This window comes from Octopus sinensis, linkage group LG7, assembly GCF_006345805.1.
Source record: "Octopus sinensis linkage group LG7, ASM634580v1, whole genome shotgun sequence".
NCBI classification, from domain to species: domain Eukaryota; kingdom Metazoa; phylum Mollusca; class Cephalopoda; order Octopoda; family Octopodidae; genus Octopus; species Octopus sinensis.
The window spans coordinates 68,594,053-68,607,140 of record NC_043003.1 but is presented as its reverse complement, the minus strand read 5'-3'; positions in this window follow the sequence as shown (position 1 = coordinate 68,607,140).

The window sequence follows — 13,088 nt, the reverse complement described above, 5'->3', positions numbered from 1 at the left end:
TTTGTGTGTTCATAGAGGTGGCTCCATTAGCCACTATTGCCTGACTCCTGTCTTTCAGGAAGTCATGTAACCACTCTCTAAATTTTCCAGCTATGCCAAGGTCACGCAGTATATATATTTACTAATATAAAAATATAAAAGAGTAAAAATACTGGCGATTCAGTATACACCACGTGGCAAAATTATAAGTTGAAAATATGTGGAAATTATATATAATAAGTGGAAGAGAAATACCTTCGTTTTACACAGTTTAATATCGTTCTATAAAGAAATTTTTTGAAATATATATATACATATTTTATGGATGTAATGATATCCAACCGATTTCCGCTATAGTATCCAGTAATGGAATCTGCCTGTGTTCGGCGGTATTCAAGAGATCCTGTTCATTAGATTCATAAGGCAGATAGATAATTTCGTAAATAAGTTTACCAGTAACTATTATTGTGAATAAAATCTAGGGTCCTGAGTTCACGTTATCATCTCGCTCTTAACTAACTTAAATAGGGTTCTCACCGTGGCAACCATTTTAAAACAGCTTTTCAGTCTGATGATAACTCCATCCTTTACTCAACTAATCTCGCTGATCCTAAAACTATAATGCGCAAATTCCATTATGTTCTGAATCTAAATTTCAAATGCTGAATGATAAATCAAAAACATTACTTTCGAAACATTCCCCACACATTTCATTAAAAATGTCTGCTGAATTTTATTGCATATCCTCGGCATTTTATATAGTTTATGTTGGTTGACATGGTTCATCCCATTTTATAAATGTTATCGTCTTCCCTACAATTATTTGATTCAATACTAGAAATAAACTACATTTAAAAATAAATTAGAAAATATTATAGATTTCTCTGCTTCTCATTACATCTTCTGCTCAATCTTTTCTCTTCTTTGCAAATTTCAATCCACATTTCTCATAATGTTCGTATCTTGACAAAGTATTCTTTTATTCATAACTGCCGACAAACGCTTTCTTTCTGAAAGTTAATATTCCGATCCAACGTCAGTCAAGTATTAATGTTTGCTGCAATATAACATTAAAACTGTTCAGACAAAATAAGGCAATTTTGAAAAGTAGATATTGATTTCCTACGTAAGCTCGAAGATTTGAATTTGCAGTGGTGGTGGTGGTGGGTATCAATAACGTTATCTGTAAATTTATATGCTCAGAGCGTTAATGACATAAGCAGTCATAACTTGCCGAGTCAATGAAATACAAGACAGCCATTCAAGAAGTCTGTGTTTCGCATTCAACCAACGATGGTTATTGGATGTACATACATTCCTCTTTGGTTCTGTATATATAAAGGTATGTTGGTATATAGAAGTTTTTGTGCATGACGTGACAGTACTGGAAGACAGAAAACGTTTTGTTGGCTCGATTGGTTGGCGGCACTCCGTTAGATGTAGTTGGGTTTGTCCCTCCCATTCAATAAAATTTTCGGTGATTTTCAGTCATTACGCAAGAGGATTTCAGTTTTCTTTTTATCCATAATGTAAAGTGATATATTCATACAATTGATCAGGTGCTCATAGTTATATTCTGAAGAATATTCATTCAAAGTTCGACCTAATTAGGAACAACAAAGTAGAGTTCATTCTTATTCAACTAAGTAACATATCTAGATGTGATCTTCATTTATAACGTTGAGTTCTCCCCAAGTATGGATTTGAAATGTATTTTTATGGATATGTAGAGAAGTCATCCTCATTTTGTAAAAAAGCGTTCACCACTGAAATAATACTTGTATTTAAATTCAATTTAAATTATATTAATGGTGATGTAAACTTACGAAGACATTGACTCCTATTTGGAATGAAGGATAAAAGCATTACGACAAACCATTAATGAGTAGTGGTACGGAATCTGAACATTTAGCGCTTATTTCTACACCAACGGTGAGTTAACCTCTGAAGGCTATTAACCCCGGTTTAAAGTTGCAAATAGAAGTTGTAAACAAAGAAACAACTACCTAAGCGGCATGAACACCTTAAGATAATGTTTGTCGGGATCATATCTAAGCTTTGTGACGTTCAAATAGAAAAAAGTCAAAAGGAAATGTTATACATGAAACATGTCCAAACATGATGAAAAACAGGAAAATAAATGAGAGAATACGTTAGTTCTTTGAACAGAAACCTGGTTATTGCATTGTAAATTCCATTGTATAATGCAGGTATTGCCTTATTCCCCTTGAATAACTTGGTTGGGGAGACTTAACTACACCTTCCAAACATAGAGCGCGTCACTCTCCACGTGAATGGGTTTTGTTTGCTTTACTGAATGCCATTATTTCAGCATCGCATGCTAACAAAATGGAGAACACCAACGTTGAGTTTGAATACAGTAAAACATAGAGTTGGCTTAATACAGAGCTGGGAGTTTCTACTTGGTTTGAAAGGAAAACAATTTCCCTAATTTTCTGCTATAGAATATTCAATGAGCAATTCTGTTTTCCTCTGCAGCTTTCATAACTAGTTTAGTTAAATACACTCATAATGCGATGATCACGCTAAGTCAGGTAACTCATGTTCAGTAGATATGTGACATTGCTCTCTTTTATATGGTTATGTCACATATCTCAATGCGCAATATCACATGTATTGGGTTGTCCAGAAAGTTTGTGCCGATTTTTAAAGGAAGAAAAAAGGACAATAAATACTTGCCATTACATTTTTAATCGACCAAATAGGAACCACTTTCTTGAATAATGCGTTTCCATTAACTTGAACATACCCTCTTCCAAGAATTAAGGTGGTTTCATTGCAAAGAATACATCAATGTATCTTTTTAAGTCATCCAAGGAATTTAAATGTTTAACATTAAGACTATCCTGCAGAGACCTGAATAAGTGGAAATTCGAAGGAGCAATACCTGGTGAATACGGAGAGTGGGTTAACACATCCCAGCCGTGCTGCAGCAATATTAGTCTGGTTCCCAAAGCATCACGAATTTTCTTATCTTTCATTTTAAAGGGTTACAGAATTAACACAGGTTAGAGGAGCGTAAACCTTCTTCCACGAAAAGATAGCTTAATCTGTGCTCTAAATGGAGGTGTAGTCAAATCCTATTTTGTGGGCTGAACCATGTCGAAAGGTAAGCTACTATAAATCGGCACGAACTTTCCGGACAACTCAATATATGTCATTAAACAATGACAGGTATATACTACAGTGTTATTTGAAATTCATCTTTGCATAATATACATCAGTAAAAAATCTGGACAGGAAATGCAGACAGAAGTGTTATTTTTATTTTGAAGAGGTCTTTTTAACTCACTAAGATCGCTGAAAAAATATGATTAAATATTGCAATAACTAAGTGCAATGTCGCCAATCGTGTCTTCAAGGTGTTTTTTTTTTTGGAAGATGTACCGGAACTTAGCTCAGGGTGCACGCTTGCTTACAATGAAAATAGCTTTAAGCAATTGAAACTGATAACGTAAATACTGTTCATTTGTCAATTCATTGATATATACATACATGTATGCATACATATGTATACACATATACAACATACATACAGATAGACATATACATGCGCGCGTGTGTGTATGTATATAAGTATCTATCTATCTATCTATCTATCTATCTATCTATCTATCTATCTATCTATCTATCTATCTATCTATTTATCTATCTATCTATCTATCTATCTGTCTATCTATCTATCTATATATTTGTCTGTTTGTGTGTCTGCTCGTTCGTCCATCTGTCTGCCTGTATGTTTGTCCAACTGTCTCTCTGTCTGTCCGTCCATCGGTTTTCTATCTATCTAACTATCTCTCTCCCTCTCTCTCTCTCTCTCTCTATATATATATATATATATATATATATATATATATATATATATGTGTGTCTGTATGTATGCATGTATTTATATATCTACACATGTATACAGTCATGTATATATGGACCAAGATTATATACATACATACATACATATATATAATATTATATATATATATATATATATATATATATATATATATATATATATATATATGTGTGTGTGTGTGTGTGTGTTTGTGTGTTATCGCTGTCTGACTGTCTCTCTCTCTATCTACCTATCTCGCTATCAATTTATCTATCTATCTACAAATTTCGAAAAGAAGCAGATATGGAGTACATACATACACACAAAAAAAAAAACATTCATTCTAAGAATTGCATAATCTACGTTCGTGCTAAGCTTGGTAACACACATGCACCATTCTACACACATACGTACACTCACGCATATACATGTAGTGTACGTGTTTGTTTCTTGGTGTTTCTTTATTAAAAATGTGATAACGAGAATTCGTACAATCGATCATCTTGTCCTTACTATATTTTCGTAATAATTTCGTCGTTCTGAAGGAGATTAAATGCAATATCGATTGCTGCATATTGATTCTTATCCAACCTTTTCTTTAAGCAGGTGAAACAATAGACCGAACTAGTTCAGAGAAAATTAATCAAAAGTAATTTAGGCTCGCATATTACAAATGGACTGCAATTCGCAAAGAAATAAAATAATATCAATTATATTTGAGTTTTTGTTTGCGCCAGAATGTAAAAGATCTATAAATTATTATATAAAATAAAGAATTTATTTATTTCCAAATCTTGCTTGTAGCGTAAATTTTTCTATAAAGATTGAAGAAATCAATGTTGCCACTGGTTGCTATAGTAACCGGTAGCGTTGGAGACATCATTTTCTTTCTTAATAACCTATTTGTTTATATAATAGCAATTTAAAATTAAAAAAAAGTTTATAAAGATGAAAAATTAAATGTCACACGTTAATGTTTCGACACACACATAGGCGCACACACATATATGTATATGCATATTCATATATATATATGTGTGTGTGTGTGTGGGTGATTGTGTATGTGAGTTTCTATCTATATATATATATATGTATAGACAAATAAACACACAAACACCCACACACACACACACACAGATATATATATATGCATATATATGTATATATTTATTTACATACACTTGCACAAATATATTCAGTATATTGTAAATATATATGTGTGTATGCGTATATATATATAAAATACACATATAAACATTCATACACTCGCATCCACTCACACACATATATGTAGACATATACGTAGACAATTGATTCTTTGTTTCTCTGTCTTATTCTCTAATTTTTATCCTAATCCGTTTTTTCCTTCTTTAGTAAGATAACTGTTTACCCTTCTACCTCTCTTTCTCGCTTTATTCGTTTCAGGTATCTTCGTTTATTTTTCTAACATTAATTTCTTTTCCCTTTCTCTCCCAGTTTCTTTATACGTTTGTTTCTAAACTTCTGCCACTTCCCTCCCTCTTTTACCTTCTGCTCTTCATCTTCAACCTACATACAAAATACAAACAATTTCTAGATGCTAGAAGTTGCACCTTATTCTCGAACTGGTACATTCTGTCAGCTTCTAAATATACCACCCTCGAAATCAAGAGCAAAAACACGCTATTGTATTAGAATATTAATTGTTCATATACTCATCTAAAGAAATCAGAAATATAGAAAGAACCTCAACTAAAGCATTAAAAAAAACATTGGATAATCTCCTAGCGACGATACTGGACTAGTCAACAATTCAAGGATACACTTCAGGAAGATCATCTGCTACAAACGTAATCGTAGACCAACTTGCAGTCATAAAGCGCCAGCAAAACTGATAGAAAATAAATTAAGGCGGTGCTCCAGCATGGTCGCAGTCCTATGACTGAAACCGTTAAAAGAATAAAAGAACGGTATTGGTAATATGGCCTTGGGTGCAACAAATCTGAATATGGTCACAACAAGAACACCGCTGTTCACAAATCTTTGGCTAAACGATATAGCGAGCAAAGAGAAACAGTTGCATGTTTACAGGTGTAAAACTGTTTCTGCAAGTAATGTTCCCATAAAAAAAAAATGCAAGTATATTAAGTTAAAGAGTATAAATCTTTTGGACTGAGTGATTAAGCAGATTGCTTTGCAGCCACGTGGGTTAGGATTCAGCTCCACTGCACGGTACCGTAGAGAAAGAGACTTCTACTATGGCCCCGGGCTGACCAATATCTTGCGAGCGAATCTGGTAGACGGAAACTGTCTGGATGTATGTCGTGTAATATGTATAGATGTATAAATGTATGTTCAGTAATCCGTCCACTATCGCGGGTGTTAGGTTCAATAACCCCCCGCGATAGGTGGAAATCCGCGAAGTAGAAACAGTACTGTACTGTATATTAAAAAAAAAAAATGATAATTTGTAATTATTTATTTTATTATGAATGCAAAACAACACTACGGAGGGGCCTGCGTAAGCTTAAACCCTAAACCGTGATAAGTAAATCAAGATCGGTGAACCACGATATAGCGAGAGGGTTACTGTATATATCTATGCGTCTATGTATGTTTGTAGGTTTTTATGAATACATGTATATAAATATTTTGTCTATGTGTCTGTAAGTTTATATGTTTGTATATAAGTATCTATGCATATTTTTGTTTATGTATGTATGTATGAATGTATGTCAGGTCACTTTCAAGTGCTACTGGTAACATGTAACCCAGTACAACCTGTTGCATGGTCGGATCGTCAACGACTAAATCGGCAACCCCACCAAGCTTGCCTGGTGAGGAGGGTGTTTATTGGACACCGTGCGGGATGAAAAACAAAACCCGTCAAAGGGCAGAGGAACTGTTGAGAGTCAACTGTATCATGCGCGGGGACATAGAAATAGTCGGACTGAATACCCGATCGCGCGGTTAAACCATTGGGAGTGAAGGACTCCTGGCCTTTGTTAGGGCATCCTTCTAGGAGAAGGTAACTCAAGTAACTGGGATAACTCCGACAGAAAACCTGCGGCTCAGTGGTTACCGATGATGTTGACTTGTTCTACTTTTCGGATTATGGCTGCTGTTGCTTAGTGAGAGGGATTGACTCAGTGCACAGCCTTTCCTCACTTAAGAAAAAATCTTCTTGCACATTGCTTCGTGCAATGGCCATACTCGATAACGAGGGGACAGCCACCATGTATTTTTGCGTGTATAAGTTTTCCAATGAAAATATCTTTTCAGAGTTTCACTCCATAGAAACTTCGAAGTCACTGCCACAATCCAGTGGGATTGACTCACTCAGTGCACACCCTTTCCTCACTTTAAAAAAAATATTCTTGCACAGGCATTGCACGATAACAACATTGATTAAGCTTCATGCAATGGCCTTACTCGATAACGAGGGGGCAGCCACCATGTATGTATGTGTGAGTGTTTGTGCTATTTTGTCCTCGAACTTCATCTCCATCTCCATTGCTTGAGAGCAGTACTGGATTGTGATTGCATTTCAGGAGATTCCTGTTAGCATTTTACTAACTGCATAATAGCGATAATAGTGGTATTAGCGATAATTACACCACAGCTGGAAATTAATTGCTGATGAGAGTGGGAGATAACCCGACATTTTACCCTTTTACTCTCATAGCCGACAGGTGGCGTTGCTGAAGGAGGACGACATAGCCGGCTGCAAAAGTAGATAATCCCCATTGTTTATATCTGTATCGTTATCCCCTCAATATTTTAAAGAGGCCATAGGCCAACAGATCTTAGGGTCTGAAGATACGCCATAAAGGTACCCTTTATGGTAGAAACAGAGGGTAACTGTATAAACTAGCCTTCGCAAGTAATAAATATAGACTGCTATACTTCTTAGTGTGTGCTTCATCTAAAAAAAAAGGGATATATGTATATTGATAAGTGATATTTATAAGTCTATGGTGTGGTGTGTCTTCCATGAGAGTTTACCATTATTTGGTGCATTGCATTTCGTAAATATACGATGAAATTTCTAGACCTTTATGCCTTTGTCTTCAGGATGAATTGAAGTTTTCTTCTGTTAGAAACACCTAAATTTGGCAAATTTACCATAATTTGATTCGAGTTGATGTTGCTGCCTGAATTTGAATTTCCACCTTCAAATATATGTACAATCATTTAGAAATGAGATGTTTCTGATTTCCGCTTGCTGTTTGTGTGTATATTTTAGTATTATGCTGTATAACAAATATCAACTAAATTAAGAATTAACAAACAAAAAATATTTTGATTCAGGTAAAGAATACTTGACTTAGAATTTAATTATCACGGTCAACACATAAATAAGGCGGCCTGATTTCTAATGACTGAAAGGAAAATGTAGAGTTACACAAATAAATAATTCTCTCTGGCCTATAATATCTAAAATTAATAACCTTAACCACCTGGCAGGCCAAACTGTGGGACGCCTCTTTGAATCCATTGGTTACAGTATTTCACCTTTTCCATCCTTAATCTCACTGCGGCCTCGTTATTCTCTTCATATCGTCGATCCATCTGAGTGGAGGCATTCCGAGTGACTATCTCCGCTTGTGCAGATACTACTCGACAACTGCTTACCTGGGTGTCGTACGACACTTTCAGCCTATCAGAGATTGTTCAAGTGAAATGGCTACCAATGACATCAACTGGGACGGTGGCGTGCCAATCAACGCCCGGCTGCTCACCTATTTCCGGTTCACAGACGACATTGCGGTCATCGCATAGAATACTGGGCATTTTCAGATCATACCGGACGAGCTGAACACCGTGGGTCGTGCGGAAACAAAGGATCAGTCATGAGAAAACAAAGTACATGCAGTCCGAAGACGTGCCACTCGGTCAAGTCGTGGCTAGAGGCGATGGAATCGAAGTGGTTATAAGTTATGTGTATCTCGGCCAAACGATAGCCATGGGACGCGATATGAATAATGAGATTTCGCGAAGGTGAAGGTTAGGCTGGAGAGCGTTTAACTCAACAAACAATGTGCCGAAAGGGTCTGAAGTTACGGCATAAATGTACCCATTAGCGCAAAACTATTTAATAGCACGGTTCTCCCTACAATACTTTATGCAAATGAAACATGGTCGACAAAGAAGATGTGGGAACAGAGGTTAATAACAGCACACATATCCACGGAAAGGATGATGCTGGGAATATCCTTGAGGGATTAGATCCGAAACGAGCAGATCAGGGAACGATCAGAGATCTGAACAAAAGCATCTGAACAAACTGCAATAAATACACAGACACAAAATGAAGTAAGAAACATTAACATCTTTTTTGTAGAATGTCTTTTTTTTTATAAGTATCTGTGAAATCGGCTGAGGACACCAGCTAGCTGAGTGAATAAATTATTAATGAACTGTGCTACAGTCGTAAATTGTTGTCCACACTGTAAATTATTTATGCAAAAGTGGCAGAGTGACTTGGAATTGTCACTTAGGATCCATAGTGACGGGCAGGAATGGGACAGCAATGGAAAATAATAATGATTCTCGGGAAATATTATGATATACACCAGTTATGCGTACGACATATTGTCATAATCGATACATCGTAAGTAGGGAAAGCTGGCATAGAACGAATATTAAAAATAAAACAAAAGCAAAAATAAGAAAGAAAAGCATTAGATACCTCTTCTCTGTTGAAATAAAGAGAGAAATAAATACACGAACTTAATGGAGAATTATCGCACGAATATGAAGCTTTTACATTATCCGAAACAAAGAACTGAATAAAGGAATATATAGAGTTATCAACAAACTGATACATCAAACGATGGGAGAGTACAAAAATAAATATATCCCAAGATAAATAATGAAAATACATCACAAAGAAAGGATATTTTATGAATGAAATGCATGTTGATAATAGAATGTAGGCTCATATATAAAACATGTTTTAAACCAGAACTGAAAATGCATGAGAACAAACACTAACTAGAATTTTGACGGGGTTATACTTTTTGAGAGGAGGTGGAATTCGATTACACCAATCCCAATACTCAACTGGCACTTATATTATCGACCCCGAAAGGATGAAATACAAAGTCGGCTTCAGGAGAATTCGAACTGAAGACGTATAGACAGACGAAATGCCGCTAAGCATTTTGCCCGGCGTGCTAACATCTCTTTCAAGACCTTCATATTTTTCCTATCGCCTTCTTCAAGAAGTGGAGGTGGTTTTAACTACCTGACGCATTTTCGTATGGAGGGGAAAGCTTTATCAAAATAAATAAAAGATCTCACCCAAAGCACATACATACAAATATATATATATATATATATATATATATATATACATATATATATATATATATATATATATATATATATATATATATATATGCGTGTGTGTGTGTGTATATGTGTGTGCCTATCTATCTATCTATCTATCTATCTATCTATCTATCTATCTATCTTGTATAATTCCTTCAATGCACCTGGGAAGAGATGCGTTCAAATCCTTTCCCATCTTCACAGGTGTGACATGTCATTATCTGTAGTTAGCTCCCATAACTGTTCGAGATTCCGTGGACTCTACTGATGAGCTTTTCTCTTCAGTTCTGTCCACATTTGCTTGATGATATTTGGGTCAGAACTCTGAGCTGGTTAATCTTTCAATGCGGTAACACATTCTGCTGGGTTGCATGCAATCTGGAGGTTTTCTAATATTCTCGCTCATTGGAAAGCGAAACGACGCATGTTACACGACGACAATAGTGAAGTTTGGGGCTGAGAGCCTGATGTTCTGGGGATGCATAAAAAGAGAAGCTTCAAGAAAGTTGGTTAAAATCGGCATTAACTTGAATGGTGCCAAATACAACCAATTTGTGAAGGACAATTTGATACCAGACTCGGATGAAGGTGAGATTTCTCAGCATAACTGAACTCCAAGATACAGATCGCATGCAGCATAACTTAATCTGGCTCATGAAAGTGTTACTGTATTGAAAAATTCACCAGCTCTGAGCCCTGATTTAAATATCATCGAGCAAATGTGGACAGAACTAAAGAGAAGAGTTCGTCAGAATAATCGCCGCAATCTTGAAGAATTGGGTAAGCCCAACCACAGAAATGGCATCTCATTCCTGTGAAGATGGTGAAGGATTTGAACGCATTTCTTCCCAGGTGCATTAAAGGAATTATTCAAGATAAGAGAAGCCACACGAAATATTAACAATGTGCAGTAACTTCTCCTCCTCTCATTCAGAACTCCTGTTTCTCCTGTTAGGTATGAAAAATGACTCAAACAGCACCAGTGTTTCATCTGTAAAAAGCGCAATGCGAAACATCAATTTATAATTTGACAATTAGTAGAAGTTTACAATAGTTTAAAATAGACGAATAGTTTTGCAAGGTACTGTATTTGTGTGTGTGTGTGTGTGTCTGTCTGTCTCTGTGTATTTATGGATGTATGTGTTATGTATCTTTGCAATTGTGTTAATATATACGCGCACGCAACTTACACATATATACAAATACATACATATATATGAATATATGTGCATAAATGTACCGAAATCTCTATCAGTGCTTTATTCAAAGTGGCCGTGCATAGCTTGTTTTTGAACCTGTTACCTATATATATATATATATATATATATATATACTAAGACGCTTACTCGCATACTTCAACACACAGTCACAAACACACACACACTCATGTATATATAGAGAAACGAAGACAGAGTCACGAGAAGAATGAGAGGAAGAAAAGGAGACGAATCTATGTAGCCTAATTCAAAATTTAACTCACGTCTTATTTTTTCATTGAGTTCATATTTAGATTTTAGGATTTGCATGTTCTTTTTTTTCTAATATTTATATTCAACAAATAAAGAAACAAGCGAAATTCTCTTCTAAAGCTAATCTGTTTACGGAATTAAATTCTATATATGACATTAATGTAATGCAAACAAAGTTATTTCGTCCCAAGATACTAAAGATTCGGAAGCACGAAGTCAACTCTCACACAACCCCATGCTTAAGCACAAACATACAAACACAGAACAAACACACACATGAAATATATGTGCACGTGTATGCGTATGTGTGCGTGTGTTTGCGTGTCAATATATATATATATATATATATATATATATATATATATATATATACACACACATATATATATATATATATATACAGAGAGAGAGAGAGAGAGAGAGAGATTGATAGACACAAATATATATAAATATATGTATATATATATATGTATATATATGTGTATATATATATATATGTATGTATATGCGTATATATATATACATATATATATATACACACACACATATATATATATATATGTACATATATATATGTGTGTGAATATATATATGTATATGTGTATGTATATATATGTTTATATATATATATATTATATATATATATATACATATATATATATATATATATATAATATATATATATGTATATATATGTGTATATATATATATAATTATATATATATATATATATATATATATATATATATATATATATATATATCCGTACATACATACACTGGTGAAATCGCTAGCACGCTGGAGAAACTGCTTGGCTGCATTTCGTCCGTCTTTACGTTGTGAGTTCAAATTCCGCCGAGGTTGTCTTTAACTTTTACTCTTTCGGGGTCGATAAAATAAGTATCAGTTGAAAACTGGACTCGTTCTAATCCATTTAACTCCTTACCCGCAATAGCTGGTCCTGTACCAAAAACTTGAACTGAATATATACACAGTAACCCCTCGACTATCGTAGGGGTTACGTTCCACCATTCCTCCATGAGATAGGTGAAAATCCGCAAAGTAGAAGCAAAGTAGAAACTGTACTGTATAATTTTTATAATCTGTATATATATTTTTTATTATAAATGCAAAACAACGGAGGAATTGACGTAAGTTTAAATAATAAACCGCGATAGGTCAACCGCGATATAGCGAAGGATTACTATATATATATATATATATAAATATAGGGATGGTATTGTTAAAATACCATCACAAGTGGTAAGCGAATTATCAGCCGTACAAGCAAATGAATAAAATACATACTTACAATATTAGATATGTACATATATACACACGGGTACTACATGAGTACCTATATCGCTAATGATAGAAGTAAAAAAACACCTCTGTACCACCGAATAGTCACAAATCCATTACAGACAAGATAAGAAAAATATCAGTATACATATATATATATATATATATATATA